The sequence below is a fragment of the Brassica napus genome, unplaced genomic scaffold (genome assembly GCF_020379485.1).
Source record: "Brassica napus cultivar Da-Ae unplaced genomic scaffold, Da-Ae ScsIHWf_1576;HRSCAF=2183, whole genome shotgun sequence".
In the NCBI taxonomy this organism is placed as follows: domain Eukaryota; kingdom Viridiplantae; phylum Streptophyta; class Magnoliopsida; order Brassicales; family Brassicaceae; genus Brassica; species Brassica napus.
In genome coordinates, this window is record NW_026014989.1 from 15,001 (window position 1) to 22,500 (window position 7,500).

Sequence of the window (7,500 nt, forward strand, 5' to 3'; positions counted from 1 at the left end):
CGAGCGGGACGATCGCTCGGTCGCTACGTAGCGACCGAGCTTGGCTGAGCTCGGTCGCTACGTAGCGACCGAGCGGGACGATCGCTCGGTCGCTACGTAGCGACCGAGCTTTGGCTCGAGCTCGGTCGCTACGTAGCGACCGAGCGGGACGATCGCTCGGTCGCTACGTAGCGACCGAGCTTTGGCTCGAGCTCGGTCGCTACGTAGCGACCGAGCGGGACGATCGCTCGGTCGCTACGTAGCGACCGAGCTTGGCTGAGCTCGGTCGCTACGTAGCGACCGAGCGGGACGATCGCTCGGTCGCTACGTAGCGACCGAGCTTTGGCTCGAGCTCGGTCGCTACGTAGCGACCGAGCGGGACGATCGCTCGGTCGCTACGTAGCGACCGAGCTTGGCTGAGCTCGGTCGCTACGTAGCGACCGAGCGGGACGATCGCTCGGTCGCTACGTAGCGACCGAGCGGGACGATCGCTCGGTCGCTACGTAGCGACCGAGCTTTGGCTCGAGCTCGGTCGCTACGTAGCGACCGAGCGGGACGAGCGCTCGGTCGCTACGTAGCGACCGAGCGGGACGGACGTTCAGTCGCTGCGTAACGACCTGTTTCGAGCTTTCGTCGGACGTCTCGATTCTTTCTTCCGCCAAGCTTTTTCGTAAGGAAGAATCTATTTCGAAAAGTACTCTTCGGAGAAACTCTTATTTTCTTCTTCGAACGTTTTGAATGTTAAATTTGTCGTAACCGTTTTTGACCCCAACAGTTAGCCCCCCAGCCCGTTAGAGTTGTGACTCTAGCGGGCGGATAGATGACTTTGACAAGGTTAAGTGTATTGGACGAAATTTACAGTTAAAACTCCGCGGAAAAAAGTTGTCGAGGCGACATTCCGAACCCATACTTCTATAAGTAGTGAGCTCTTGTCATTCATTTTCTTCACACCTTTCCTCCTTCATTTTCTTCAAAACCTCTCTAGTTTCATAACTTTCCTTTCAACATGTCTTCCTCCCAAGGTGATAAGAAGGATTCCGACGTCGAGATGGGTGAGGCCACCTCTCTGGCTCCGGTTCCAACTTCTCCGGCGGAAGTGCCGGCTTGTGTTGCCGGTCATCTTTCTTTCCGAGAGAAACTAGTTCGTCGCCAAGCCGAGAAAGAATTGGCTCAGACTGGCTCCGAGTTCCCGTCTTCCTCCGCGCAGGTCGTTGCCCCGTGTCACGGGACCGGCGTCGCGGCTCTTCCCCCGCAAGTCCTACCTGCGGGATCTTCCACGACTCCGATCCTCGTCGAGGACAAAGAGAAGGCCGCTGACTCTATGCCTCCGCCTCCAGCCAGAAAAGAAATCGTTCTGGCATTGCGTGCTCCTAGCGCTGTCCAGGCTACTCAGCCTAAGAGTCGGAAGAGGAAACTGGCCAAGAGCGGTGACGGGGAGACTTCGCAGCGAGGTGGGTCGAGCCTAGCATCGGGACTTCGCGGAAAGGTTTGTTTCTTGTTTGAATTCTCGATCGTCTGTCGTGCATTCTTTTCATGGACTTAGTCTTAAGAATTTTTTTTGTTCGCAGTTCATATCGTTGATCGATGGGATGATCAGCGAATGTGGTTCTGAGACCAGTCGTCTTTCCGGGGAGTTGGTGGAGCTTCAGGGCAGATGGTCCGAAACCGAGGCTATGTTGACGGCTGTCGAGGACTCTCACTCTGCGAAAGTGTCGAAGCTCGAGGTTGCGATAGGAGAGCTTGAGAGGGACCTCGGGAAGACGGCGAGTTCCTTGCTTAAGGAAAAGAAAACCAGGAAGGCCAAATCCTCGGAGGTGCGTCGACTCCAGCGTCAGATCGAGAGTGACGCTGGACTAGCGCGCCGCGGGATCCAAGAGGCTACGGATGCCCTTCGTGCGGAGTTTCAGGCTCGCTTGGCGAAGATTTCTGCTTCCCTGGGTTCCCTCGAGCGTATCCGGAGCAGGGATTTCGCTTTGGCGACGATTGAGGGCGGGATGGCCGTGGTTCGGTCGTTCCAAAGTGAGACTCCCCCGACCTTGGAGGCCGAAGAGGCCCGACTGTCCGGCTGCAAGGGAGATATGGCGGCCGAGGATGGCGATTTCGGTCTCATCCTGGCCGACCTAAAATCCGCTTGCTTCCTTCCGACGTGTCCAGAAGACCCAGAGGGGAAAGATCCGATGGTCGGAGAGAACGGAAGCGACGCGGCTCCAGGCTCGGACGAGGCGGCGGGTGAAGAGGGAGCGTAAGTTCTGAGGGTGACTTGGGTTAGATCTCTTGCGAGAGATTTGTTTTTTTTTTTTATGTCTTTATGCTTCGGCCTTGAACGGCCTTGTTTGTATTTCGGGACTGGCCGTGTGTGGCTTTGAATCCCTGCCGCTCCGCGGCTTTATGGTATGATAATCGGATAACGTTTTTTATGAATTTGTGAATAGTGGGGAGGAAGGTGATGAGTTGTCGTCTCATATCCTTCTTCGATTGTGAAATGTTTTATTCGAGACCTGTTTCGAGAGTTCTTCCGCGAGATGTGAACTCTGCGGGGGCGCTGAAGGTATCGAACGTAAACATAGAGGCGTGGTTTAAGAATCTCTTATCTTTGATATCATGCCTTTGAGATGTTAGAGACCAGTGCGCTGGGTTTAGGGCAAGACCTAGGTTTACTTTCGGTTTAAGGATTGTGCGGTGACTAACCGGCTATCGTTTTTCCTGTCGCGATTTCTTCCTGATTCGTATCGATGTAAAGTCCGCGAAAAGTTCTCGGCTTATACGACTTGTTTGATACGAATCGAGCATCTCTCCGGAGACCGGAAGTGCTAGACCAAAATTTCGGATTTCTTTTATAGCGCTATTATCCTTGTGTCGGATGTAAGAGAGTCATCTCCATGAGATGGCTATGTCTGTTTAGGACGTTTGTGAGTTCGATGTGATCAGCATCGGACTTGGTGGCGTGTGCCGTTGTTTTGATTAATTTGCGCAAAATAAATGTTAATGTGTGCATATATGTGTCTTTTTGCGGAGATTTCGTTTGCTCGGAAGAAACCAATTTTGAGGCATCTTTTGCGACGTCTCGCGATGCTAAAGGTTCGATTCTCCCAAGCGGCCGACCAATTTCCGAAGACCTCGTTGCGATTTCGCGGGTGAGGATGTTTTGATAAGTCGAAAACACCAAAAGTGCGGTAAGAAGTTTTTCGATTTTTTGGGAGTATACGAGTATACGTACCCACTCCCCCCCTTTTTAATAAGGGAGGACAGCTGAATTTGCCTTTCGGCAAACTGCCTACGTACTCCTTGCGGAGATCAAGCCGTCTCGTAGTTCAGTGATTGCGAGTTGGTTCGTTTAGTGATAGTATTTTTTGAGATGCATCGCATTCCAGGTTCTAGGGATTTTTATGCCCTGCATGTTGGCTATTTCGTAAGAACCTGGTCGGACGACTTTTTCGATTTTATAGGGACCTTCCCAGTTTGCTCCGAGTTTTCCCGCGTTTCGTTCAGCGGTGTTTTGGAAGACTTTGCGAAGGACCAGATCTCCCTGATTGAACCTTCGGTTCCGTACGTTGGAGTTATAGTATCTCGCAGCGGCGTGCTGGTAGTTTTGAATTCGGATGAGCGCTCGATCCCGGCGTTCGTTAATGAGGTCGAGATCGTCCAAGAGCATAGCATTGTTGAGTTCCTCTCGTTCGGGTAAGAACCTTCTTCGAACACCGGGAAATTCTACTTCCGCGGGAATCATGCACTCCGCGCCGTATACCAAGGCGAAGGGAGTTTCTCCCGTTGCTCGCCTTGGGGTGGTACGGTGAGACCAGAGGACTCCCTCGAGTTCGTCGGCCCATCTACCTTTTTTGGCCTCCAAGCGTTTCTTCAGTCCGTCGAGAATGGTCTTGTTGATTGTTTCAGCCTGTCCGTTGCACTGCGGATATCTGGGAGTTGACTTGTTGAGTCGTATCTTCCACTTTTCGCAGAATGCCTCGAATCGGGTGGAAATAAATTGAGACCCGTTATCGGTTACGATTTCGTAAGGAACTCCATGCCTACAGATGATGTTTTTCCATACGAAATTCTCGACTTGGACGTCTTTTATACTCGCGTACGAGTCCGCCTCTACCCATTTTGAGAAGAAATCGGTAAGGACTAGAAGGAAACGCTTTTGCTTTGAATTATGCAGAGGTCCGACAATATCCATGGCCCAGCGCATAAAGGGATAAGGCGACGTGATGGAGGAAAGAACTTCGGCGGGTTGTCGGATAGTTGGCGCATGCCTTTGGCATTTTTCGCATTTTCGTGCGAATTTTTCGCAATCTCCGATCATTGTTGGCCAATAGTACCCGTGGCGTTTGATTTTCACGGCTAGTGATCTTCCGCCGGAATGGTTGCCGCATGAGCCGGAATGTATTTCCTCCATTACTTTCCTCGCCTTTTCCCCTTCCAGGCACGTCAGGAGCGGTCCGGAGAATCTCCACTTGTAGATTTCGCCGTCCACTGTTACGTAGCGTGCGGCCTGTGTTCGGATCTTGCGAGCTGACCATTTTTCGGCGGGCAGTTGCCCGTCGATAATGTAGTCTCGAATCGTCTGAAGCCATGGGGTATCACAACCGTAATCGGATTGCTCCGATGGTGGTGGTATCGTAATCTCTTCTTCCTCGTCGTCTTGACCCTCTATGAGATTGACAACGACTGGGGGTCCGATACTCGGATGTTCGATGAACTCGACCGGAATTACCCTTTTGAGTCCTGGATCGGAACTTGATGCTAAGGCCGCGAGGGCGTCCGCCTGGACATTCTCGGAACGGGGGATCCGGGTAAGGGCGAAACAGTCGAAGTCTTGAGCTAGACCTTGGACCAGTTTGAGGTACGCGTCCATCCGTTCGTCTCTGGCTTCATATTCTCCGCTGAATTGACTGGCCACTAACTGGGAGTCGCAGTAAGCGTGGAGATTGCGTATTTTTAAGCCGTGAGCCAAACGTAGACCTGCGATCAATGCTTCGTATTCGGCCTCGTTGTTTGAGGCATGGAATTCCAGTCTGAACGATTGTTCCAGGATCTCGCTTGTTGGAGATGTGAGACGGATCCCGATACCCGATCCTTGCTTGGATGAAGATCCGTCGACGTGGAGGAGCCAGGTGGAATTTGGTTCCTCGTTGGTTATTGCTCCCGTTGGAAGTTCGACCAAAAAGTCCGCGAGCACCTGTGATTTTGCGCTCGTCCTTGGTCGGTATTCGATGTCATACTCGCTCAACTCGACCGCCCACTTCGCCAATCGGCCTGATTGACTTGGGCTATGCAAAATTGTCCGTAAGGGAAAAGTCGTGAGGATAACAATCGTGTGGGATTGGAAATATGGTCGTAGTTTTCGGGCCGATGTTACGACCGCGCATGCCAATTTTTCCATCAACGGATACCTAGATTCGGCATCCAGCAAGGTTTTGCTTATGTAAAAAATAGGTTTCTGCTCCCCGCGTTCTTCCCTGATCAGGACTCCGCTTACGGCTGTTGCCGATACCGCGATGTACAAGAACAAAGGCTCTCCTTCCACGGGTTTTGCGAGGACTGGAGGAGTAGCTAAATAACGCTTCAGCTGTTGGAAGGCGTTTTCGCACTCTTCCGTCCATTCGAATTTTTTATTTCCTCGCAGGACGTCGTAGAAGGGCAGGCACTTATCTGTTGATCGTGAGATAAATCGGTTAAGTGCTGCGATTCTGCCGGTCAGTCTTTGGACTTCCCGTTTATTCTTCGGCGAAGCCATCTCGATTAGAGCGTTGATCTGTTTTGGATTTGCTTCGATACCGCGGTTGGTGACCAAGTAGCCGAGGAATTCTCCTGATGCCACGGCGAATCTGCATTTCGTCGGGTTGAGCTTCATGTTATGGGAGTTTAGTTGTGCGAAGCATTCTTCGAGATGTGACACGTGATCCCTTGCTTTGAGGGATTTGACAAGCATGTCGTCGATATAAACTTCCATCGTTTTTCCGAGTTGTTTGGAGAACATTCGGTTCACGAGTCGTTGGTAAGTTGCTCCAGCGTTTTTGAGGCCGAAGGGCATTACCTCATAGCAATAGGTTCCGCGATCGGTAATGAACGCAGTCTTCTCACGATCGTCGGGATTCATCCTAATTTGATTATAGCCTGAGAAAGCGTCCATGAAGGATAGGAGTTCGTTGCCCGCCGTTGCTTCTACCAATCGATCGATATGTGGTAGAGGGAAGCTATCCTTTGGACATGCCTTGTTTAGGTCGGTAAAATCTACGCAAACTCGCCACTTCCCGTTTTTCTTTTTGACTACTACGGGGTTGGCGAGCCAGTCGGGGTATCTTACTTCCGTTATCGACCCAACTTTAAGCAGTTTTTCGACCTCATCGTTTACTGCGGTAGCACGTTCGGGTCCCAGCTTCCGTCTTTTCTGTTTGACGGGTTTGAATGTTGGGTCGATGTTCAGCTCGTGACATGTTATGTTAATGTCGATTCCTGGCATATCTTCCGCAGCCCACGCGAAAGTATTAAGGTTCTTTTTAAGACAGGTTATGAGTTCTGTCTTTAAAGGCTCGTGGAGATTGGCTCCGATCTCGACGCAGCGTTCTGGGAAGGCTTCGTCGAGACAGATCGTTACCACGGGTTCACAAGTTGGCTCGCGTTTTTCATCTAGAGCTGCGAAGATACGAGATTGCCAGAAGAATTCCGCTGAATCCTGACTTCGCGTATCTTTGCTGGAGGTCTCTTTCTCCGCTTTCTTAGGAGTAATTTCGAGGATCGGTCTCTTTCGTTTTAGTTCCGCGGCGAAACAAACCTGAGAAACTCTTGGATTTCCCCAGATTACCTCGACTCCGTTAGGGGTCGGGAACTTGAGGCAAAGATGGTAGGTTGATGGGATTGCGCGCATGGTGTTCAGCCATGGCGTCCCCATGATAACGTTGTAAGATGCGGGGCGGTCGACGACTAGAAACTCTGTGATGTTTGTCACGGTTCCGGCTTTGACAGCGAGTCTAATCGATCCGTAGGCCATGGTCGTTTCCCCCGAAAGCCCTAGCAGTGGGCTTGGGCATTTTGCGATCTCGGATTGACTGATCCCCATCTTTTCAAGAGTGTCTTTGAAGATGATATCGGCCGAGCTTCCGGTATCGATTAGTACTCTAGCGACGTCGATATCTCGAATTGTCAACTCGATAACAAGGAGATCGTTCCGAGGTTTGGCTCGATCGACCGTTTCTCCCCCCCTGAATGAGATGACATTCGCGCACGTCGAATCTCGCATGTCTTTCCTGATCGTTGAGTGGTTTTTGCGGGTTAGATTGATCCGTAAGTCCCCCTCCTTCTAGCGCCAAACTGTGGGAACCGAAATTCGCACTGTCGATTTCCGTTTAAATAAGGAAACTAAGAAAACCCTAGTTTCCCAGAGGACCCGGATATCTGTTAATTACCACACGTCAAGCAATCAGAACACGAGAATAACAACGATAAAAATAAGAAATCGAAAAGAGAGCAAAGTAGATCTTATTCCGAATCTGCGTATGAGCGTTACAACAAGGTATAAGC